The 26534-nt window shown below is 40.9% G+C and overlaps 1 protein-coding gene across 24 annotated transcripts in view; it reads right to left on the bottom strand.

Annotated features, from left to right (window-relative positions):
• Nucleotides 1-26534, bottom strand: part of MAP2 (microtubule associated protein 2) — a 468623-nt gene that overhangs the window by 175689 nt on the left and 266400 nt on the right. For 22 of the 24 annotated variants that reach the window (XM_061607844.1, XM_061607838.1, XM_061607849.1 and 19 more), the window contains one exon: nt 19344-19408. The gene's annotated coding sequence lies outside the window, so the exon portion shown is untranslated. Of the gene's footprint in view, nt 1-19343; nt 19409-25276; nt 25333-26534 lie in introns of those variants that run through there. The other 2 variants (XM_061607847.1, XM_061607846.1) reach the window with 1 other exon arrangement.

The following is a 26534-nucleotide window of genomic DNA, read 5'->3' as shown; positions in this document are numbered from 1 at the left end:
TGAATCACCCTGTTCAGATCTTGTAAGTTCAGGTCTGTGGCTTCCTTTATGGAATCAATCCATCTCTTGTTTGGCCTTCCTCTTTTTCTACTCCCTTCTGATTTTCCCAGCATTATTATCTTTTCTAATGAATCAGGTGTTCTCATGATGTGTCCAAAGTATGATAACCTCAGTTTCATCATTTTAGCTTCTAATGATAGTTCTGGTTTAATTTGTTCCAACACCCAATTATTTGTCTTTTTTGCAGTCCATGGTATGCGCAAAGCTCTCCTCCAACAACACATTTCAGATGTTGATTTTTCTTGTGGGGGGAGGTCAGAGAGGTGCCGGGGCTGAAGCGGCCCAGAGATCACCAAGGTTGCCTGGGCCAGAAGGCCCTGGCGTTGAGGCTGGGTGGGGCGGCTTCGGGGGGAAACGGAGGCAGGCGCTCTGCACAGTGCACATGCTTATTGCTTAGGAGGAGGCGCTCTCTTCCTTTATTTTTACTTTTGTTCTTTTTCTTTTTCTGGTCCTCCCCTCTCTCCTGCTGCCTGTCGGTCCTATATAAGCCTCGTAAAGTAGAAAGGCAATTGCTGCCTACACTCACCCTGCTTGTATGGCCATAAATATTAGGGGACACCCACTGCATGTTCTGTAATGACCTTGATTATTGCTGGCTGACCAAGGCTCAATTCAGTAATAGTTCAGTATTGCCTACACTGACTGGCAGCGGCTCTCCAGGGTTTAAGGCAGGAGTCTCTCCCGGCCCTAGCTGGAGATGCCATTTGGGAACTGAACCAGGGACCCAAAGTGAACTTTTTGATTAAATCAGCATCAACTTGATGAAACTGCAGCTTTATGTTGCAGCCTACCTTGAAATCCATTTGTTCTAGGATTTGTTCACCTCAAGACCACACAGAGGAGGGCCAAGATCTCGGTTATCCCAGAGTGCAGGACACGGAATAATGGGCTCAAGTTACAGCAACGTAGGAGACCCCTGTTCTCACAGAGCTACAGTTTGCCATAGTGATTCAACAGACAGCCTCTCTTCCCAGAGATTTCTGTGATTGTAGCTCTGTTAGCTTTCAGCACCCTTTGCAAACTACACTTCCCAGGATTTGTTGAGGGAAGCCATGGCTGTTTAAAGTGGAATAATAGTGGAATAAACGTCTGGTGTGAATGTGGCCTGAGTCTTAGCAAGTGGAGGAAAGCTGAATGACGCAGAGGAAGCCAAGGTTGGTTGATTCAGTCCTTACTTCCAGATAACGTCTTTCGCCGTCTTAAAATTTCCTCTTCCTCTGCGGTGCCCAAGACGGCAAGAACCCTCCATGGGCCAGGAAAGACTGAGACACTTCTTTTCTGAAGGCATCAGAACTGTACCTCCCAAGAAATGTCCCTAATGTCCTAGGAAGAGTTCTACCCACAAGTTGAAGGGTTATGTTGACCTTTGGTCTGTGTTGCTCTGGTTGAATTTGGGGAATAAATGTTACACTGTAGTACTGCTGTGGCACCCATAACATGGAAAGCACACTTTGAACTTGGCCTGTTAGCAAATCAGCAACCAATGCAGATGTCAATGCAATACCATACCAACCACAACAAGATTCCTATGAGTAAGGCAGACAACTCAGCATCCCACAACTAGTCAGGATTCATAACCGAAAACCAAAACTAAAAAAATCCTGGCAACCTGTCAGTTAATGTAGAATGCTGCAGCACGATTTCTGACATGAGTGAGATCCTATCAGCACATGATACCTCTGCTCTGAAATCTTGTGGTTGGTATGGTATTGCATTTAGGAAAGCATCACTGTCTTGTTTTTTCATTTTCTGTTCGCATTTCATGTACCTTTGACCCTCCTCCCTTACATCCATAGAAGCAACAACAGTGGTTCCATGTGGTCAGCTCAACCCCCTAAAACCCATTGATGATGCGCCTTGTTGGTTGCATGATGGTTTGTTTTTTGCCCACTAATGGTAAAAGAGAATTCACATATTTGGAAGTGTGGCTGCAGTTGTTGTTCACAAGCTGCTGCCTGTGAAGATAGACCAAACCATGGGTGTTTTCTGTGTGTCAGTTATTACTCACTAGATTTGGGTTGTCTTTCAAAGTGAGTTTATAGCTGCCTACAACAGGGTAGCCAAGAAATTGTAGAGAATCTTCTTAACCATTACTCATTCCTGTCTCTGCAGCGAAGGATAGTCTGTGAAGAAGTTTGGAGGATCATTTGATTGACTTGTGAAGCACAGTCAAGAGCACTGTGGTGAGTTTTTAAAATTATTATTACTATGATGATGGAACTCTCACCAGGTAGCCTGATCCTATGCATACTGCCTTCAGCATATTCTTACTACATTGAGTAACACAACCTAAAAACCACATAGCATCCAATTAATCCAACTACCCAGCTTCAATAATAAACACATTTACTATGTTACATTAAATGCAATGAGATTTGCAAAGTAATCAGACGTAACTGTGTAATCCTCTATATGTCTGGTCAGCAGTAAGTCTCATTGACTTGAATGGGGCTTTTTGGCAAGTAAGTGAGAGGGCAGCCTAAGGATGCAAGCCTAACTCCACTTATTTAGGGGTAAGCCCAATTGAATTCAGCAGGACTTACTTCTGAGTTTAGGATTGTGCTGCCAGTCTGCTATCTCCATCCTGGGCTCCTACTGGGAGAAAGGGCTGGATATAAACCTAATAAATAAAGTAAAGAAATAAAATCTCCTCTTCCTACACTCCGTCCAGACTGCGACTAGATGTAGACACTGTGGTAACAACAGCAAGCCAGCTTTGCCATACAGCTTGGTAAAGCATTCTGGAGAACTTGAAAGTTTGCTTCCTAGTTTGTGACATTTTGGTTGATCTTAACAAAGGTATTGCTTGGCTGTGGATTTAGGCATTTTTCTTATGAACACTCTCTTCTTCCTGTACAGGTGCTGTTGTGCTGCACATCTGTTGTTTCAATGCAGAAAAGAGAGAAGCAGAAGAAGAAATATGCAGCATCATTTCAGACTGAATGGTTGCAGAATGATAATTTCAAAGACTGGATCGTAAACGTAGATGACTCTCTTGCCAGATGTAAGTACTGTAATTCTACTTTCACTGTGAAACACGATGGTGTCAAGGCCATTCGGAGACACAAGCAAAATGCTGCACACGTTAGAGCCTCAAGAATGGTGAATCAGAGTGCTGCCATGACATCCTTCTTTGCAAAGAAAAGTACACCAGAAATGCTCCGTGTTGCTGCTATAGAGGTTAGCAACGTGTATCATGCAGTTATGCACCAGCACAGTTACATGAGCATGGATTGTGGAATAAAACTGATTTCTACAACGATCGAGGACTCTGCTCTTGTTAAAAAACTGCACCGTGGAAGAACCAAGGCAGAGTGCATTGTTGAAAACGTGCTTGGACCAAAATCAATAGAAAATGTGGTGCTGGCACTGGGTGGGCGTTCCACTAAAAAGGTTCCTTTTTCAATTGCCACGGATGCCTCTAACAAAGGCAACCGTAAAACGTTTCCTGTGGCTGTGCGTTACTTTGATGCTGACCTTGGAGTGCAAGAGAAACTGCTGGACTTCTATGAGTTACCATCAGAGACTGCTGTTGCCATCAGCAATAGCCTTCTGAAGACTGTGACTGATCTGGGATTATCTGCTGAAAATATAGTGGCTTACACAGCAGACAATGCTGCAGTCAATTACGGGGTAAGGAACTCTGTATTCCAGCTCCTAAAGAAACAGAAAAGTTCCACTGTGAAGGCAAACTGTTTTTGCCATGTTCTACACAATGCTGCCAGGCATGGCTGGTTTAACAAGAAGTACGATGTTGAGTATCTGGTTCATAAGGTATACAGAGAGTTCTCCAGGAGCACCCTTAAAAATGAGAAACTCAGGGAATGCTTTGATGAGCTAGGCATGCAGTACCATGCAGTAATTAGTCATGGAAACACACGGTGGCTCTCTCTTTTCCCAGCTGTTGAGCGGCTACTCCAATTGTGGCCTGCTATAAAATCCTATTTCCTGGAACTTGGGGAAGAGCAGACCAATGAGATGATATGGAACTTTATTGGAGACCAGGCAGATGAGGCAACTAGTGACACAACTGAAAAGATTTCTGTCCCAGAATGTTACCTCTACTTTGTGTATCACTACATGCAACTGTTTCATGAGACTATTAGTGTTTTGGAAAGAAAGCACTCAGTAAGTCCACACCTCCACATCTTCATGTGCAGCTTGAGGGAGAAGCTGGTAAATCGTGTGGACAACAGATTTTTTGGAGCAAAGGTGCTTTCTGGTCTAAAACACCTCCCTGAATCTCAACGTGCATCTTTCACTACAGATGCTCTCCAGATGTACAATCGGGCAATAGCATACCTTGATAAATGGTATGATTTTGAGAACTCACAATTAAAAGACTTCACAGCCTTTGATCTGGACAGAGAGTCAGATGAGCTAACAGTGGACCACGTTAGTAAAGTGGCTTCAAATCTGGGCATTGAAGTCGATGTTGATGGACTTTTTGATGAACTTTGCCTGGTTAAAAAGTTTGTGCCTGAGGTCAGAACATCTGATCTTCCTCTGGATGAGAAATGGGTGCAGTTGCTAAAGAGCATCAGATCAAGAATTCTGGTGAAGGTTGTCAGTGCAGTGTTTGCCATCCCAGTAAGCAATGCTTTTGTGGAGAGAGTGTTTTCACTCATGGGCAACGTATGGACTGACAACAGGAACCGTATGTTATCTTCCCTTGTCAAAGCAGAGCTTTCTGTCAAATTAAACTTTGGCATGAACTGTGCTGATTTTTTCAAATATGTGAAGGAAGAGCAAAGGTTGCTTTAAGCTTGTGTTTCAAATGAGAAGTACAAATTCTAAACTCGGCCTGTTTAGTTATTTAACACCAGTTCCTACAGTGAAAGCACCTTGTTTATTATTTCTGTTTTTCTTTTATAAAGAGTAATACTGTTTATAATGTTTATAATGGTTGAAAACATCCCTTGAATGTCATCCACTTCTCTTTTGTAAGAGAGATAAATGTCTAAATCCAGCTGCTAGTCCCAACTAGAGTAGACCCATTGAATTGATGGGAACTTGGTTAATTGACACCATGTAAATTCCATTGCTTCAGTGGGTCTCTACTCTAGTTGGGACTAGCAATTGGATTATGATTAGCAGTTTGATTGGTGATGTAACCTGCCTTTGTTCTCTAAAAGATAGTGTTTGTTAATTAAAAAAAATTGTTTGTAACCTGGTGCTATTGGTTTTATTTCTCTCTCACGTTTTTACCTTTACCTTAATACTAGAGGTAATTGTATAATTGTGATTGTTCAATTTCTTTGAATAGAGACGGATAGAAAAGTAGTCAGCCAACACATAAAGTTGCAGTGCCTTATGGATAACTTTGTGGATGATCCCCAGTCAAGTCTTAGCAACAGCACAATGCTGACAGGCAGTTGCCAACTGCTTGCCTAGAATGCCCTCCCTTGTCCTTAACATGGCTGCAACCATATCTACTCAGAAGTAAGTCCTATTGAGTTCTATGGGGCTTAGTTCCTTAATAAGCATGTTTACAGTTGCTGCCTTCAAGGGCATCCATCTGTGCTCCCATCTAACATCTCTGCAACACTAAGCTCCTTTCTTCCAATAATGGCCTGGCCTGAGGGCACGTAAACCCTTCTTGCCAGAAGCAAGTAAGCTAGATTAAATGTTCCCTAAAGGCGTTGAACTGTGACCTGGCAGACCAGGGTTCGAATCCTCACACAGCCATGAAGCTCCCTGGGTGACCTTGGGCCAGTCACTGCCTCTCAGACTCAGAGGAAGGCAATAGTAAACCACCTCTGTCTGAATACTGCTTACCATGAAGACCTATCTGGGATCAACTTGAAGGCAGTCCATTTCCATTTTGCATCACCCTAAGCTTGTGAGAAAGAATGACCTTGTCACTTCAGATGGACCTAGGAACACCCTATTTTAGGTAAGATTTCTATTTTAATCTCCAATCAGAGAATATTTTTTTGAATGGTATGCTCCAAGCAACTGTGGTTGATACTTAATGTATCATGCTTAATGATGTCACTAGGGTCCGCCCCGTGATGTCACTAGGGCCCACCCCGTGACATCACTAGGGCCTGCCCCATGATGTCACTAGGGCCCGCCCCCATTTTCTCAGGTTTTTGGATGGTTCCGACCTGGCAACCTACATACAGCTTCCAGTGTCAAACTGACTGTTATCCACATTTCCCCAAAATAAATATATCAACTGTTGCAGGGCCAAGGAGAATATCACTTCACATTCATGTCCAGTCTCCCTTATGCCTGTCTTACAGCATCCTCAGGCATGCAGAATGCAATGAAAAGTTCAGAGTAGATAATAAACTTCTCCGTTTCTGAAATATTTCATACTCAGAAATGTCACAGCATTTATTAGGTACAAGAATCCTTCCCCCCCACACACACACACAAAAGGAGCTTGAACAAGGGGGACTGGGAATCAGTTGGCTTTGCTTTTGATTTCTTTTGGGACTTTATTTATAATTAATATTGTTAACGTACTGTGTTTTACTCGAAATCATGCCTGTCCAAGAGAGATCTCCTAACATATACAGCACTTGCTTGCTACAACAGAGATAGGACTCTCCCCAACCATCATGTTTTTCCAGTTGCTGAGAAAGAATTCAGTGATTAATAAACAATACTGTCCATTCCTGTGTCAATAATCATAATAGAATCATTTTTGTTCATTCTAATTACTAGTACAACACAAACCCCCTTTTGCGTAGGGTTTTCTTAGTAGACCCTGAGACTTGGGGGGGGAGGGGATAGAGTCTCAAAGCTAAGGGGAGATGTCTGGTAGGGTTGAGTCTAGTGAGACGTGGTGAAGGCAGAGCATGGCTTTGCCTGGTGGTTCCAAATGTTGAAGACTGATGAACAAAGGTGCAGAGCTAAGAGCAAAAAACAAACACACACCACCAAGCCAACTTGTCCCTTAATTCTGTCCAGCCTGCGATTTTAGTTTTTAGTTTCAGGGATTGACATTCCTGGGCACTTGCCAAGGCCCACTCCACAGAGGGGCCCACTGCCAACCCCTGGAGCCCTGTCCCTATTGATTACGTTGCCATATTCCAGTTCCACAAATCCGGACAGGCTAATTTGCATATTATGCAAATATTTGCATATTATTTGCATATTATGCAAATATTTGCATATTAATATTTGGATTGTCCAGTTGTTTTGTTTTTGTGCCTAGGAATTACCACCAAAAACTGGGGAAAGATGTGAGAAATCTTTTTTTTTTTAATTTACATTTTCAGCCTTAAATGCCTAGACTCTAGTTTCCAACACTATGGAATATTTATTGATTGATTAAGAGGATTTATATCCTGTCCTTCTGCTGTTAAAAACAGAGCTCAGGACAGCTTACAAATATAATAGAAACAATAAAAATACACAATCAATATAAAAACACAATAAAAACACAAAATAGCAACAAACATAAAGTAAGTCAGGGCACCAGTCTGGTTAACCATTACATATACGATATATTTCAGAGATGTGGTGTGTGGAGAAAAACAAGAAGCCAAAATGTTAGAAAAAGGAGTCTTTCACACCACATGCTCAGTTCTAAATACTGTAGCAGCAAGTTTTACAAGTTTCTCCAGTATTCCATTGGTGCAGGCACTCAGACATTCAAAGTATCTGTATGTTTCTTAGGTTTTATAAAAGCAGAGCTTTGCTTAACTCAAAATTCCTTCTCCCTTTGATCAACCACATCTACACAGGTTCCACCTCCCTACTCAAAATGAAACTGGGCCTGGAAGTGTGCAACAACCCCACACATACTTGCTAATTATATTACCAATGCCAGGAAGCCTGTCTTATCGACTGCTCTCCTCCTCCCCCCACAATGAAAGACCCAGTCCTGGATGTGAAAGTTGGACAGTGAAAAAAGCGGATAAGAGAAAAATTCACTCATTTGAAATGTGGTGTTGGAGGAGAGCTTTGCGCATACCATGGACTGCGAAAAAGACAAATAATTGGATGTTAGAACAAATTAAACCAGAACTGTCTCTATCCTCTCTCCCATGCTATTTAACATCTATATGAAGCCGCTGGGGGCAATCATCAGGAGATTTGGGCTGCAGTGTCATCAATATGCGGATGACACTCAGCTCTATCTCTAGTTTAAATCTTCACCAGAGTTGGCTGTGGAGACCTTGTCCAAGTGCCTGGAATCCGTGAGTGGATGGATGGGAAGGAACAAGCTGAAGTTGAACCCTGATAAGACCGAGGTACTACTTGTGGGGGACAAGAGAAGGTTGGGCGACATTGACCTGAAGTTCAACGGGGTGAGTCTACCCCTAAAGGATCAGGTCCGCAGCCTTGGGGTTGTGCTTGATTCCAGGCTGTCCATGGAGGCTCAGATTTCGGCAGTGAGCCGGGCAGCCTGGTACCAACTACACCTCATACGAAGGCTGCAACCCTACCTTCCTGTTCACCAGCTCCCACTAGTGGTACACGCCCTGGTCACCTCTCGTTTGGACTACTGTAATGCGCTCTACGTGGGGATACCCTTGAAAACTGTCCGGAAATTACAACTGATACAAAATGCGGCGGCTCGACTACTTACGAATAGTAGCCGCCGAGATCACATCACACCAGTGTTTTTCGACCTACACTGGCTACCAGTTGTTTTCCGAGCCCAATTCAAGGTGTTGGTATTGACCTTTAAATCCCTACACGGTTCCGGCCCAGTTTATCTCACGGAGCGCCTTCAACGCCACCAATTATGCCGCCCGACAAGATCGGCCACACAGGGCCTTCTCTCAATCCCGCCAACAAAAACAGCCAGATTGGCGGGTACAAGAGAGAGGGCGTTCTCAGTGGCGGCCCCCATTCTTTGGAACTCCCTCCCACAAGATCTCCGGCACGCCTCTTCCCTAAATGTGTTTCGGAAAGCCTTAAAGACCTGGCTCTTTCAGCAGGCCTTCGGGGTATCCGGGGAGGGTTAATTGTTATAACTGAAATGCCTGCTGCCCAGTTTTAATATTGTTGCTGCAGATGTGTTGTTTTTATATTGTATTACTGTATTTTATCAATTGTATTTTAACAATTTTGTAAGTCGCCTAGAGTGGCCATTGGCCAGATAGGCGATGAAGAAATTAAATTTATTATTATTATTATTAGAAGCTAAAATGATGAAACTGAGGTTATCATACTTTGGACACATAATGAGAAGACATGATTCACTAGAAAAGACAACAATGCTGGGAAAAACAGAAGGGAGTAGAAAAAGAGGAACACCAAACAAGAGATGGATTGATTCCATTAAGGAAGCCACAGACCTGAACTTACAAGATCTGAACAGGGTGGTTCATGACAGATGCTCTTGGAGGTTGCTGATTCATAGGGTCGCCATAAGTCGTACTCGACTTGAAGGCACATAATAACAACAACCTCTTCAAAGTACTGATAAGCCTCTTGTTTTAATTAAAACAATAATTACAAATTCTTGCTCTTATCACTAATGGAAGTTAATTATCTTGCATATGCCCATAGTAAATTTTCAGATACTTTTAGACCCTCAGCAATTTTCAAGTGGTCTATGTAGAAGAAAAGTTTGGGAACCCCTGGAATAAGACATCTGCTTGTCCCTATGGTGCTCTCACCCCTCATTTAGGTGCCTGGGATGCTTGCATGTGGACATACCTCCTTACAATTATGGAAAGTGATTCTTAATAAGTCTCCAGACACAAAGTTACATAGATATTTATCAGTTGTTTAGTAGAAAATTCAGAAGTGCAGAGTCCCTTCATGATAGTTGCAGCCATGTACACCCTTTTTTGCTCCTGGATTAAGAATGAGATCTTTGTTAATGCATTCTCTCACAATAACAAACATCTCTAGGAGCCAATCAGCATGTAAGTGGAGAGCATTAGCAACTGAGAAGAGTCTTCTCAGTGGCTGACTCACCTCCTTTCACTCTGATTGGCTCCAATCAGCAGGAAAGGCAAGGAAGCATATTAGAAGACTCTTCTCAGTGACTAACACACTCCCTTTTCATGCTGATTGTAGGATGCTTGGAGACATAGGGACCCTGCTCCCAAAAAAGCAGAGGGACTAAGACTACACTCCTTGTGCTTATGGACATGACCGTAACATATTTTGTGACGTGCAAGTTCGATATGACATTATTTATTAAGTGTGCTTAGGATTACACTGATGGCATTCCCAAATATGTACTTTCACACACACTTTGGTTTTCCATAACACAATGTTCATCCAAGCCTCCACACTTGGGGAGGGGCACTACTTGCACACCCCTTCCATAAGCACATCAAAGTTGGATACACACCTGAACCAAGACCCAGACAACAGGGCACTCAAAACAAAAAGGTAATTACAGTGGCTGAGTAGATCTTGTACAGTGGTTATACTGACTGGGCAGCCAGTGTCCTTCATATTTTACAAAATACTTTTTCCTATACAAAGATTAAATTTTTCTGTATGAAAAAGTAATATATGAAGTGGTCTCAATAGTGAGAAAAGTAAACAAGTGAATAGTGATCCAAATGTTTTTCATTATGGACTTCCGGGAAGGGTGACTTCGCTTGTGCCTGCTTTTGAGACGGGCTCCCGCCTCAAAAGAAGCTTATTCAGATATAAATCAGTCAGAACATTTTTTCTTTGACTGATGAAATTTCTCCCGGGCAGGGAGAAACATAGAGATCAACCTCAAAAGCCTGTTTTTGTTGGGAGGACTGGATTTCATTAATTTATGAGAAAAGGTCCAGCCAGCAATGCCGGACGGACTTCCGAACAAGCTCTAACTGATTAATGTGATACGTTTATCTTTTCTTCAAAGGGAAAATGGACTAACAGGCAAGCACCCTTCTTTCTATTATTTTTTTTACTTGGTTTAAATTGTTGCAGCAAAAAGAGATTTGTCAAATGAATTGGCTTTAAAGAACTTCTGGGTGAGCTATAACTCTTCTCTGTTATTCACGAAATTAACAGCTTATCTCTGTTTCTATTGCAAAAAGCTGTCCTGGAAGTGCATTCTAAAGATATAAACAGAAGAGGGATTTCTATTCCGAGGAACATTATATTGTCTGGGACTATTCTCTTTTTGGTCTATTTTATTTTGACGAATCTGCTTCTTCACGACGCCACTAACTGTTTTGATGCTGGGAACTAAATTTGTTTTGTATTCTTGAACATAGAGAGATAAGGCAGGCTGCTCTGTTTATACTGTGATGTCATCAAGCCTGGAATATTAACCCAATTGTTGCTGAAATAAGAAGTGGTTCTTCTTTATTTTTGTTTTGTTTTGTTTTCGTGGTTTTAAAAATGGCAATCAAGAAAGTGGCTGAGAATCTGGAAGTAATTATGTTTCAGAAAATAATGGATGAGATTGAGATAACGAAACAAACCCTGCGACAGGGCAGTAAGGAGCTGAAAATTGAACTGAGCAAAATGACGCAGGAGCTTAAAGAAATAGGGGATCCTGTGAGAGAGGAGAATGAGATCAGAGATGAGAAAAGAAAAAATAAAGGGAAGATACAAGCCCTGGAGATTGGAACAAATGTGGAATTGGAAAAAGATCTGGAGTTTATGGATATTAGAAATAAAATCTACTGTTTGGAATTTAACGTTGTCTCTGAAGAAATTAATGAAGATAGAGATAAAGTTATCAATGGCTTGGATAATCTTCTGGACTGGAATGACGTGATGGAGCTTGATATGGAGAAAATCTATGGAATTAACTGCAGCCATGTGACAATGGAAAAACTCTCAAGAGATGAGCCAGTGCATTTTGTAAAAAAGAAGAACAGAGATATGACTTTACAACAATATTTCAGCAACTTATTCAGAATTGATGGCAAGAAAATATTTGGGATAGAGGAAATTCCCATCAGACTCTTATTATATGACTATGGCTATGACAGCAAGATTATTATGGAATACTGATAATGGAAGATTGGACACTGAAATTACTGGACTTAACAGGACTATTGAAGATGGAAGATGGAATTAATAGGGATAATGGAATAATGGCTATTGAAATTATTGGACCTAACAGATTTTGATGAGATGGATTAATCGATATGTTTATTTGGACTATGGTTATGACAATAAGATTATTATTATTATTAACGAGATGGATTAATCGACATGTTTATTTGGAGAAAAATTGATAGATATATTTCTTAAAGAATTGAAACCTCTCTTTGACTTTTTGTGGAAAGAATAAAGTAATGTTTATGAGATTTGATGATTAATTAAGATAACTACTGGAGGAAAGTGATCTTATAATATAATTTAAGAGACAGGATTGTTATATATTGTAGACCTATAACTGATTTGATCTGCGACAAATGGGAAGTCAACATTTTATTTTTTTGTTTAATCATTTTTGTTTTGTTTTGTTTTTTGTCTTTGAATGTTTTATGATTTTGTTTTGTATGTTTTATGAAAATTTGAATAAAAATTATTGTAAAAAACAAAAACAAATGTTTTTCATTATGAAGCTAGCTGCCAGATGATGTATCACCTTCCCTACGCATGCAGCGTAGACTGAAAAAACAGCACCCAAGCCACCATTCAATACGTGCACGTGTTCTTTCCAACATGAATCTACAGGTCTCAAAAAGTAATGTGTCACAAAGTCCTCAAACACCTTATAACATGCCTCAGACATGGTCTCTTGTTCTACCAGCATGCCTTCACACCATCACTTTGCCAAAACATAAGGATAGGTAAATTGCTTTTAGGGAGGTTCACAATTATGATTTCCTATTTATTTAATCTAAAAATATTTAAAATACATAAAAACAGCCAGGGGAAGATATTGGAGAAATATAAAATAAATACAAATAAAAAAAGGGGGGGGGAGGTGAAGAGACCTTAAATGTGCTACTCACCATCTCTCAGCCTATTCTCCCCTCAGTATGAAAACAATGGAGAACCATGACCACCCCCAGCAAGAAGGGCACACTTAAAATGTAGAGGAAAAAATCATCTACAACCATAGTGTGAAATCAAATACTTATTGGGACACAGTATGAAGAAATATTTATATAAACATGACTATCAAATATGTTTATGAATTACACAATCTGTAAAGATATTTATAGTGCAATCCGATGTTTGTTTACTCATAAGCAAGTCCCAATGTATTCAATGGGGCTTACTCAAACCGGGAAGTGTGCAGAGAACTACAGCCTCAAGTGGTAAGGAACTTGTTCTTTCAACTTGTTCTTTTAAGTTGAGACCTTATCCCAGTCTGAGTCTGTGTTGGAATTGCTTTTTAATATGTTCTTAAGCCTTTTCTTTTTTAAAAAAGATGTTTTTTTAAAGCTTTTAAAAAATATTTTCAAAGATGTTTTAATATATTTTAAAGTCTGTTTTTTATGATGTTTTAAAGTGCTTTTAGTGCTTTTGTTTGCCAACCTGGGCTCCTACTGGGAGGAAAGGCAGGATATAAATTTATTTATTTATTTATTTTTATTTATTGCAGTTGAATACCGCCCCATAGCTGAAGCTCTCTGGGCGGTTTACAGCAGTCAAAAATATTAAAACAAATATACAATTTAAAACACATCTTTTAAAAAAAAATTAAAACACAATTTTAAAATTTAAAACAATATAAAAACAATTTCACAAGAAGTGAAGGATGTAGGAAAGAAATTTAAACCTTGGGGTAATCAAATAATAAATAAATAAACTTCATTCACCCAACCCAAAATTCAGAATTATGCCTCTTTAGGCTGTTTTCCAACTGTTTATTCTTGCTTTATGGTTATTGGATTTTAAAGGGATTTATTTCTTATTGTGAGTTGCCTTAGTTTCCCAACCCTACCTCACAGGGTTGTTGGAAAGACTCCATACACACACACACACACTGCAGATGTATAAATACACACAGCCCATATAATAGTTTATTGTCAAACCAGTTGGTCATTGCAGAAAAATCAGTATTAGTTTTTTTTAAAAAATCAGTATTAGTTTCCTACAGAATAAAAACTGTAATACCTGCCTACTTGCTTTAAAATAGGACTGGAGGAGGGACAGAAATAGTTAGAACACAAACACAATTCTTTTTTACATTCACTCAAAAGTCCCATTAATTTACAGCACATTCATAACCATGTCTACTCAAAAGTAAGTCCTATTGAATTCAATGGGATTTACTCTGGGCATATGGAATTAGCATGCTTTTACCCCCACAAAAGCAAGTATTGGGAAGGTTTTGAAAACACTGCCCAGGATCTGACTCCTGCACACAAGAGGAAAAAAAACTGAAATGTATATACTTACCCAATTTATGAGATTTTCAGATAAACGGGGGGGGGGGGGACTACCATTTTCTGGCATTGCAGTGAGGTTTTCTAGACACTGCCCAGGTCAACCAAACTGGCTTCACACTGATTGGCTGCAATCCTGAACGGACGGGGTTAGACTGAGCTACGAAGTGCTATAAAGTACAGATTTGTTTAAAAAAAAGATTTAACAGTCACAGGGTGGCTGACGTTTTTGTGTATATCTCGAGAACCGGACCACCTAGAAACTTTTTTTTAAAATTAAAGCTGAGAATCCGGGCCACCTAAGGGGTTAAACGGGTGCTGGGTGGCATACAAAGTATCTGGGTAAAACCCGGCTAAGCAGGCAATATGGCAACCCTACTATTGATGCTCTTTCTTGCTCTTGCTGCCTGTTCACCTGCCTGCTCTGTGTAAACAGCAACAAGAATGAGGCGAAGAAGCATCCTCTGCTTGCCTTGCACTCTGGGTGGTGCTACAAATGGGGTCCAGAGGGACATGGCAAGCAGATGGACATCTGTGGCAATGACAAGGAGGAGGTGGATTTACTCAATTAAGAGGACTTGCTCAGGATATCTTGCCCAAGGTCTTTCCGCCCCCCCCCAAAGCCTAAAACAGGAACTGATTACCTTGAGGACCCATGGGGGAGGAAAGCTAAAACCCTGAAACTTCCATTCAAACTCTGAGATCCTGACAGTTGTACCTTTGTCTGATACTTTCTGTCCCTGTTACCTTGTCATGTTATATTGATTTTTATACTGAGGGATACCTTATATAGCATCAGAAAATTGTGAAATAAACATTTCTTTCTAGATACCAGGGTTGTCAGTCTGTAGCTTAAAGGTGGACTCCTGTGCCTTAAGAGATGTGTGGCTGGCAGTTGTCTGGCAACTGTAACTTCTCCCATCACAAAACAGCATAATGGGGGGGACACGACACATTCCGTCTGGACTTCTATGGGGTACTTTGAAAATTGGGGAAAAAACAGGTTTCAATTCAAGCTCTCTGTCCCAAGATCTAAAGGCTGATGGAAATTTTCAGGGCTTGCAGTTGGGAATGAGAATCAAGGGAGTAAGTGAAAGCCCTTGCGCAAAAGCTGTTTTGAGGAGGGGTTTGAAAGAAGGGAGACAGGTGGTACCAGGTCCATTTCAGGGAAAGAATTCAACACATGAGTGGAGGGGGCAGCATAAGAAACTGGGCAGGGCCAGGAAAGAGTAGCTGAGCATGGTAGAACTGGAGGAGTGGAAGTAATAGGCAAGGATGTAATACGAAACAAGGGGCCTCTCCCGGCTGGTAGGTTTTTTTGTGGGTATTCTGCGACACGCCATTGATGCAATAATAGTGAAATAATGATGGATTTATAGCGCACCATCCACACATCATTCTGCTTTATTAGCTGTTCCGCAAAGCTTCCCACATTTTACTGCATAATTGCCCTCTGAGGGGCACTACAGCATGACAAAAGCAGGAGACACCACCACCATATCTGTGGTATGAAAAGTTACAGGATCTCAACAGGAAGCTATGGGACATGCACTGTGTCTACCCCAAAACGTTTGCAGGAATAAACAGTGTTGGAAGCAGGATTGCAAATAACCACCCTGACACCATCATGAGCACATATCATCATGAATGCACAATACGAAGTCTGGAGGACCCCAGGGACTGAAAGACAGAGTGGGATGAAGCCAGGGATGTAAAACTATACAAGTATTTAATAAACTGTTATGGTGTGGTAAGACTCACACCTTTTAGACCCTATTTAAAAGGCAAATATCTGGCCTGAAGAGCTTTATAATCAAGCTTACACAGAATATACTAAGCAAATCTTCACTCGACATGAAGTTGGACATGTCTGACCCATATACTGATTAGACTCTAATTCTACTTTTTCCCCTAAATACCCTTCCATCAATGCTCCCGCTCTGCAGTGTGAAATCCTTCATCGTAATAGATGTCCAAGTTAAGCAATAAATAAATAAACCCAAAATATTCTCCAAAAGATAATAACAGTGTCAAACTGCCACACTGTGAGAGGATGTTTTAATTCATCTTGTTATTCTGAAAAGATTTACGTGAAACTATGTACTAGGTACTAGGTACCTAGATTTTGAGTTAACTGTTGCCATTTGAACCTGTCCAATTTTGTTATGAATGGTTCCTGCGAACGTCTACTGAAAATTAAGCATCAATTAGTTCAATGGGACTAATTCTCAAGTAAGTGTGTAGAACAGTGGTTCCCAAAACTTTTTTTCCCCATGGATCACTTGAAAACTGCTGAGGGTCTTAGCAGACCACTTAATGATTTTTCTGCCCTTTCCCTCTCAACTTCATCACAGTTTTGTCTTTTTTCTCCCCCAACCTCATCATGCAGATGTTCCTACACACATTACTTAGACGTAAGCCCCACCAAGATCAATGGTAGATGTGCATAGAACTGCAGCCTTAGCAGCTTGGATCCATGCACCTTTACTCAAAAAGAAGCCTGTGATCTCTAGGATGCTTCCTTGCAAGTAAGTATCATGGTTCACAGCCTGGAAGTCTTTATTGGTTTTGCCCCTCCTTGTAATCCAGGCTGTTGAAGAGGAAAAAACTTCTGCTTCAAGTGGAGGGGGACATTAAAGGGGGCATCAGGCAACTGATCCCATGCATATTCACTCAGAAGTCAGCCCCACCAAAATTAATGATATGGGCACAGGACTGCAGCCTTAACATATACAGGATTGCAGCCTAAATTGGTTTGTCTTAAAGCTGCTACAGAGTAGTGTTAACAAGGGCCGATAAGCTTCCAGCTCTAGGGGGAAAGAGTATCTCCACCACACCACCTTGCCAGCTTGTTCACTTCTGCATATTCTTTTCAAGAATGTGGAGTAAGAGGGAAGCTTAAGTAAGCTAGGACCTGGGAGACAAAGGATCAAATCCTCACTTAGCCACAAAGCTCATTGGGTGACTTTAGGCCTCTCTCTCTCTCTCAGCCTAACCGACCTCACAGGGTTGTTATAAGGATAAATTGAGGAAGGGGAGAACCTTGAGCTCCTTGGAGGAAAAGCTAAAAGTTAACATAAATGGGTACATAACAAACAGTAACTTAGCAGGTGAACCCCCTCTCCCAAAGACTGGGGCTACAATCCTATACTACCCAAGAGTAGGCCTTGTTGAATACAGTGGGGCTTACTTCTGAGTAAGCATGCATAGGTTTGGGCAGAGATGGGGAAGTTTCAACAGCAGTGATGGGAGCGAGTAGGAAGGCAAGATAGCAAATGAGAAATGAGGAGTCCCATTCCTGGAGACACTGCAGCATAAGCCAGCATCCCCTTGTGCTAGATGGGGGATGCAGGGAGAAGGGGACTGCCTGATACACATTATAGTCCTCCCTCCCTTCCTCATCCAACCAATACCACTCAGGAGAGTCCATCCCATCCTGCTCCTTCTACCAGCAAAGCTGCCCAGCCATGCAAGGGAAAGAAGGAGGGAGGAGTGAAGTTGGAGAAAAGATCCCATCTGACCAGTCAGCTCTCTGCCTCACAGAGGAGAGGAGAGAAGAGGAGAGGAGAAAGGCCCTGGGTTTTGCTGCCACAGCTTCCTCTACTGGCTTTTCTGAATAGGGGCGATCTGAACTGGCTTTCCGTGCAAGGGTCCTAGCAGTTCCTGAACTCCTGGCCCACAGCTCTGACCTCACTGAAAGCCAGGGACTAGGAGCAGCCAGGCTAAGCTAGCTCAATCACAAAAATTGCTGGGGGGGGGCACGCAAAATGTACCCATTCCACCCATTTGTTGAAGTCCCTCGCCATGGGCAAAGCCACTGCTATTGCTGCTGCCCTTCAAAAACACACCGCGGACCACCAGCATGAAGCTCGCGGACCACTGTTTGAGAACTGCTGGTGTAGAAGATTGCAGTTTTGACACGCTTACATATAATATTTACCCTTTTCTAATATTTCCCCCTTCCTGGAAATATAGTATTACGTCTTCCTCATAAAACAAATAAAGTCTTTTATAATTTTTAACTTCTCTGAAGACACTTTTGACAAAATTCCACTGCTCAAAATATAACTATTACTGAAAATTAGGTTCAAAATCAATTATTACTAGCTTCATTCCCATTGGGGAATTCTGCCCCGAGAAGGCCATGGGTCATTGAAAGCAGCCAAGATGCCACTTGAAGCAGCAGCATGTTTTGTTTATGGCTGCAGTGTAGTTTGGTGTTTGTTTTTTACATGCTAACACTGCTTGATCCATTTTGTTGCCTTGAACTGTTTGGCCTATTCTGCGAGTTAAAGCTGTGTATCTCACTCTTGAGCATATCATTTATTTATATCATTTATATCCCACAACTTCAGCATGTATTATGCTTTCCAGGGTGCCCAACAATATAGATAAAATACAGAAAAATATTAAAGAAACAAAATATAAAAAACTAAAAATACCAAACCTGCCCAAAGGTTTAAAAGCAATTAGATTATTAATAGTTCTTAAAATCTGGGGACCTAGGATTTTATCCAACGTAGTCATCCCATTAGAGCAAGGACTTCTGCCTGCGCAACAGGACTACCTCTCCCTTTCATGTGCCCCCCATGTTCCCCCAAAACTTCTCCAGAGGTTTGCAGGAAAACCTAGAATACAATTGAGGGAGTGGGCGAGGAAAGGAGGTCCTGTTGTGCAGGCAGAAACCCTTGTTGTAACGGAACAACATTCTTGGAGACAACCCTACATTTTAGTCTGGAACCTAAACAATGGTATGTAAATTTCAGGCAAGTCTTCTTGTGGAGGGCATTCCGAAGATGCAAGCATGCTGACAAGTCTGAGAACAGGAAAAGAAATGCTCAAGACACAGACTAGTGATCAAATAAACAAGTATTTTAAAATAAGACAAGAGATACAAACACCCTCGCATAACAATGGAAAAGGAATAATGCTCACATGTAGCTGACAAGATCCTTCCTATCACCACCTGTCATATTACTCCCCTTTTGTTAAAACATGTCCTATTAAAACAAGGACTGTCATCCACCACCACTCTTTAATCATTATAAACTGTCTTACCTATTTACGTAGATAGTAGGCTTCTGTGCTTTCTGCTTAGGGCACCAAGAAATGCCTCAAGACTCCTGTGAATGAATACATTTGGGTGAATAAATTTGAATGAATGACGATTCCTGTGAAAAACATTTCATTTCATTCAGAAGCAATTTATTTTCAAAATGTTTATTATTGCTTTCATCAGCATTGTGGACAATCTCTAAAGACTTTCTTCTGGGTCATTTTGGTTCTGGGAGCTACTTCTGTGTGTTTTGATGAGTGCTTTTCCTGGCCTGGCTTCAGCCATCTAGATTTGTAAATGCAAGTTGGTGTGCATTAATAACTTGTGTTCTCTGGTTTGTTGGGCATTATAATCTGAATAAGATAATCTATTTAGGTTCTGTTAGCGCCAATGCACATTTTACCCGGCAGTCTTGCTTATACACATAAAGTACAAAGAGGAAAATGTTCAGAGAGCATCTATAAAAGCAGGGGAGGCCCAAGCCATGCATATCAGACCTCCATCAGTGAGAATGTCTAGTTACAGAGAAGAAGGGCAAGTCTGGAACATGGATGTGTAATGCTGTCCCCATGGAGTACATCTGGCACCATCTTTATTTTTAGGTGCTAAGCAAAAACTTTCCTTTTCCCCCAGGCTTTTGGCCCTTAATTTGAAGGGTTTCAGACATTTGCAGCCTCTGTTAGAGGGACAGGGTCTGTAAGGCCTGCCTTTTATCCCTATAGATGTATTTTTAGGCTCTTATTGCTTGTGTTGATTTTAACTGGTTTTAATGTAAGTTGCTTCAGATCACTTATGTGAAAAAAGAAAACAGCAATATTATTATCACTATTATTATTATTATCATCATCAATAATAATAATAATAATAATAATAATAATAATAATAATAATAATAAATAGAGAGAAGGATGGAGCTGGAGGAATAGAGGGGGACATGGAGGACTATGAGCTAATAAAAAAGCTGACTGCAAGCAAGAAGGGGCCCAGTAGAGGCAGTGAAGATCTAGACCTGGAAGGCATGGTCTCACTTCTTTGCACACCCATAGATTCAGTGAAGGACCTTTGCCCACACCTCCCCATTCAGCCTCGGTTCTATAAAATGGGAAGAAGCAATTGCACATGGATGTTATGAAGATAAGCAAGATTTAAAAAGGAAGTAATTTTCCACACTGACCGTGAAACACCACTTTGCACTAACTCTTTTTAACAAAGGTATGGCGGGAGGCCTGGAAGAGTGGATACATTTCATATTATTGGGAAATGTTTAAGTTTATTTTGTTTTTAGAAGAGTCCTCTAAAAAGGATGCTTCACACATTATGGATTTTAAGTGTATATATGAAACATTCTACGCATACACCTAAAAATGTAAAACATGACTGAGACACACACTATTTTGGAAATGTGTGTATCATATAGAAAGCCAGGATTCATGAGTACACCCTTGCCAACAAGCCTGGATTTCCTGTCATGTAATGTGCAGAATGTTGCTAGTAATCTCTCACTTGTTACACATTTCAAAACTAGTTTGCACTGTCACAAGGAATTCATGCTGTTGAGGGAAGCACAAACCTAAGTGTGTGCATCGATGTTTCCACCAGAAAGCCTTGAACAGAACAGAGAAGCCTCATAATATAAGTGAATGCCAAAAGGTTTCTCCCATCCTCCTGCAAAGCCCTTCGGTCAAAGCACCAGTCATCTCAAATGCAGTCATTAGCTACATTAAATTGAGCTGATTGGAATTAAGGCTCCAGCTCACATTGATTTGTAGCACCCATCCATGGTATGCAGAGGAATTTTAAAACAAATTAATTAAGCTTCCTCTGGCTCAGCAGAATGATCAATACAGTGGAGACATCAGAGTGCCTTCATCGTTAGCAGCCTTGCCGTGCCTTCTGATGTGCCACTGCAGCAAAAAATAATTCAACATTGTTTAGCTCAGAGGAAATGCACAAGTAGCTGCATGAATAGTTATTTGCTGTAGAAATGGCTATTGTCACAGATATAATCCAAAACACAGTAAGATCTGCAGCTTCTAAATGATCCAGATAATAGGAAAAATATTAGGTTTGCTTGGTCCATTTATTTTCTAAGAGATGAAATAAACAAATTAACACTTGTAAACTTTTCCCCAAGGCCAGATCTGATTTTGAATGGCTGAAAGTTATCTGAAAAGCTTATTAAACACAATTTACCTATTTACAAGCACAGCATTCACCTAATATGGGGCTGCTGCAGATGTCAGGATTAACAAAAATAACTAATGCCCTATAACCACATTTTCTCTTAAGCAATTCATGATGTTTATGTCCCTGTGCACTTCCAAATAGATTTTTCTTTTCTAATGCTTCTTAGACTTGGTTCACGCACACACATACACGCACAATCATCACTTGAGCACTGCAACAGTACAGCCCTATTCAGGCATTCTAATCCCCCCATGCAATTAGATTTAGCACAGAATGATCACGCTAGCTCTGCCCCTCCCTCCATTGTTGCTCTTCATGAGTTGGAGGCAAACACCTGCAGCGGGGAGCCTGATCTACTAATGTAGACTGTGAAATTTAGAATCCTGGAAGATCAGGGTTCTAGATCACACAAGGAGCCTCCACAAGTAGAAAATGCTCCCCACTTCAGAGGTTATCCCTTCAACTCATGGAGGGTGATAGGGGCAGCAGAAGAGGGCAGACCTAGTGCACTCTTCCTCATGGGATTCTAACTATGTGGGAGCTGAGAATACCTTAACATGTAGCAGCTTCCATATGGGAATGGGCCATCGTGGATATAATGTCAGAAATACCATATTGTTTCAAATTCAATCCATATCAATGGCATTAGTTCACATGTTCACCAGTCAATTATCAAGTATATAGTGGCCAAGTGTAGAGGAATGAAGCAATTTACATGTATGCATAGAATCATAGAACATTAGAGTTGGAAGGGGCCTATAAGGCCATCAAGTCCAACCTCATGCTCAATGCAGGAATCCAAATCAAAGCATTCCCAACATATGGCTATCCAGCTGCCTCTTGAATGCCTCCAGTGTCAGAGAGCCCACTACCTCTCTAGGCAATTGGTTCCATTGTCGTATGGCTCTAACAGTTAGGAAGTTTTTCCTGATGTTCAGTCGAAATCTGGCTTCCTGTGACTTGAGCCCATTATTCTGTGTCCTGCATTCTGGGACGATCGAGAAGAGATCCCAGCCCTCCTCGATGTGACAACCTTTCATGTACTTGAAGAGTCCTATCATATCTCCCCTCAGTCTTCTCTTCTCCAGGCTAAACATGCCCAGGTCTTTCAGTCTCTCCTCATAGGGCTTTGTTTCCAGTTCCCTGACCATCCTTGTTGCCCTCCTCTGAACCTGTTCGTTTGTCTGCATCCTTCTTGAAGTGCGGAGACCAGAACTGGACACAGTACTCAAGATAAGGCCTAACCAGTGTTGAATAGAGTGGAACTAATATTTCATGCAATTTGGAAACTATACTTCTGTTAATGCAGCCTAATACAGCATTTGCCCTTTTTGCAGCCATGTCGCTATATTCAGCTTGTGATTAACGACAATTCCAAGATCCTTCTCACATGTCGTATACTTGAGCCAAGTATCCCCCATCTTATAACTGTGCATTTGGTTTCTTTTTCCTAGATGTAGAACTTTGCAACTATCCCTGTTGAATATCATTCTATTGTTTTCAGCCCAAAGCTCAAGGTCCCTTTGAATTTTCTTTCTGTCTTCCATGGTATTAGCTATGCCCCCCCCCAATTTTGTATCATCTGCAAATTTGATAAGCATGCTCTGTACCTCCTCATCCAAGTCATTAATAAAAATGTTGAAGAGCACTGAGCCCAGGACTTAGCCCTGTGGTACCCCACTCGTTACTTCTGCCCAGTTTGAGAAGGAACCATTGATAAGCACCTTTTGAGTACGATTCTGGAGCCAACTGTGGATCCACCTGATAGTTGATCCATCCAGCCCGCATTTAGCCAGCTTGCTAATCAGAATATCTTGGGGCACTTGATCAAAAGCTTTGCTGAAGTCGAGATATATTCTGTCCACAGCATTCTTGTTGTATTAGATCCTGTAATTTTATTATTGTATATGTTTTTATGTTCACCACCCAGAGAGCTGTTTGCTAGTCAGGCGGTATATAAGCTTAATAAAATAAAATAAATAAAATAAAAATAAATAAATAAATTCCCACAAAGGAGGTTACCCGATCAAAAAACGAGATAAGATTAGCTTGGAAGGATTTGTTCTTCTTAAATCCATGTTGGCTTCTAGTAATCACTGCATTGTTTTCAAGGTGCTTACAGATTGACTGCTTTATAATCTGCTCCAGAGTTTTTCCAGGGATTGATGTTAGGTTGACTGGTCTGTAGTTCCCCATTTCCTCCTTTTTGCCCTTTTTGAAGATAGGGACAACATTAGCTCTACTCCAGTCATCTGGCACTTCATCAGTACTCCATGATTTCACAAAGATAATAGACACTCTGAGAGTTCTTCAGCCAGTTCCTTCAATACTCTAGGATGCAGTTTATTGGGCCCTGCCGATTTGAACTCATTCGAGTTAGGTATTCCTTGACTGTTTATCTATCAATCTCAGTCTCCAATCCTGCCCCTTCCACTTCATGTTTCCCTGGAGGGTCATAGACCCTTGTTTGGGAGAAGACTGAGCCAAAGTAGGTATTGAGCACTTCTCTCTGTTCTTTGTCATTTTGCCATTCTCATCGAGTAGCTGTGCCACCATTTCTTTTCTCTGTCTTTTACTATGCATGTACCTGAAGAAAGTTTTTTTGTTGCTTTTAGTATCCCTCGCTAGCCTCAGCTCATTCTCAGCTTTAGCCTTCCTGACGCCATCTCTGCAATTCCGTGATACCTGCCTGTACTCTTCCTTTGTGGCCTGGCCTTCTTTCCACTTCCTGTATGTGTCCTTTTTTGTTTTCAGGTCATCTCGAAGCATTTTGTGAAGCCACACTGGCTTCTTCTGCTGTTTCCCCCCTTTTTTCCTTGTTGGAATTGCTTGCTATTGCGCTTTTAGAATTTCCTTTTTTAGAAACTATGACCCATCTTGGACTCCTTTTATCATTAGGGTCGCTTGCCATGGAACCGTACTTACAATTGTTCTGAGTTTACTAAAATCAGCTGAGTGGGGATTCAAACTCTGATCTCCTAGGTCCTAGCCCAACACTCTAACCACTACACCATCTGCTTCTCTTTGAGAGACCCTCCTTCTAGTCTTGTTCTTGGCCTTTAGATTCCTGTTGGACAATAAAGGTAAAACTTTTAACGGGCTGCTATATAAAGGACAAACAAAGCAACTGGAAACTAATTGTGGAAAGCAATTGGATGTATTTTTACTGGTTGCTGAGATGGTTTTTCTGTCCAGAAACCCTGAAAAGGCCTCATACTAAGCTGCACGTATTAGGAAAATCAGAAATTAGTCCTAAGTTATAGCCTAGGTGTCCAGCCAGCCAGCTAGCTAACTGTAATGTATACAGTAATATTCCTATTGCTCTAGGGCTGTTTTCATCCTTTATCATCAAGTAATCATGAAAAGAAGAAAACAATAGCCACTATGATTGTGAGTACAGTGAGCGCTTTAAAAGAATAACATTTTTTCAGATCACAGGCCTACCTAGTCCATTTCAGCAATGGACTTCTCCCCCATCAAATCTGATATGCTGGCAGGATTAGCTTTACTTCTGATTTGAGATCAACAGTAAGAAACCCTCTAATGATGGAAAATTTAATCTATCAGACAGGGCTTTTTTATAGTACATTACACAGAAAGAGAGAGTTTGGTCACTGCCATACAGACTTTCTGAATCAATGCAATAATTGTTGCATAAATGGCATTTGTTCTTTGCAATTATTGCCCACATTATATAAATGAGGAGCTGAGGAATATGTTAAACTTATAATTAATGCTGGGGCACTTACAAATGCTTTGCAGAGAGCAGCATGGCAGAGTTGTCATTAAAATTGCATCTCTTTGAAATAACAATGTGCTTTGCTTTGTAGCCATTCAGATAGGGGTGCCTCTGAGGGTTGTTTTGCTGATCCTGTCAAGAGGAATAATTTTAATACACTGCTTGAAAGATGTGCCACCTGCTATTTTATTATCTATAATTTATGATGCAGCGAGTGCTTGTAAATTCTTACAATGCTTTAAGAGACCAAGAAAATCAAGAGCATGGGTTCCCCACCCCCACCTCCTGGTTTGCCACCAAGTCTGACAACTTAGGCTACAATCCCAAATCCATTTGAATGGTTTCTATGCATGACTCAGGTTAAAGGGACCTACACATATGCAAAAAGATCTCTTTTGCTAATTTGTAGTTTCTCCACCCACCATAACTGTAGAGTCTGCAGAAGTGCAGGATCTGATGCAAACTGGAAGTGATTATATCCTGGAAGGATGAATTAGTTCCTTCTTCTTTAAAAATTAATTATACACTGACTCAACTCTCACAACTCATCAAATAATGGTTTGAGAACCCAAACTATGGTTCAAAAATCTGAATATGCGGGCAAACTAAGGACTATAGTTGCCTGTCTGATTTTGTTTATCATCAGCTCAGCACTACTACTTCTATTGCACAGGGCCTTCTAGAGAAAGAGCAATTATCATTACTATGGCTTCTGCTTTTGCTGACTAAATACATACCATAATGTGTTTTTAAATTGTTTTTAAATTTTTTAAATTGTGTTTTTAAATTGTTTTTTGTGTTTTAAAATTTGTATGTTTGTTTTTAATGTTTTTAATTGCTGCAAACCACCCAGAGAGCTTTGGCTATGGGGCAGTATGTAAATGTAATGAATAAATAAATAATTCAAACACCACACCAAACCACTGAGTTGCTTTGCTCATGATTTCATGGGATATATTAATTGAGCCACTGAGTGGAGTGGTGCTTCTGTCCTTTTTGCCTGTTTCACATCTCTATTGTTGTTCTCATGAAACATTCATCATCAGCGTAAGGCCTCTGACACGTACATAGCCTGGGCTGTGACTGCGCGATGATCCTTACTGCTGCACAGACAAACAAGATGTCTGTGATCCGAAACAGCCTATCCATGTGTTCTGTGGGAAATCACATGCACTGAAACAATGCATCTATTTTCCTTTAAAAAGAACCATATGATTATGCCATGTAAGTGCACTACACTGCCTCCTGAGCCTCTCTACAGGTGAGTA

The sequence above is a fragment of the Rhineura floridana genome, chromosome 2 (assembly GCF_030035675.1).
Source record: "Rhineura floridana isolate rRhiFlo1 chromosome 2, rRhiFlo1.hap2, whole genome shotgun sequence".
Classification (NCBI taxonomy): domain Eukaryota; kingdom Metazoa; phylum Chordata; class Lepidosauria; order Squamata; family Rhineuridae; genus Rhineura; species Rhineura floridana.
Note: the sequence above shows the minus strand (reverse complement) of the source record. Positions and strands in the feature narration are given on the sequence as shown.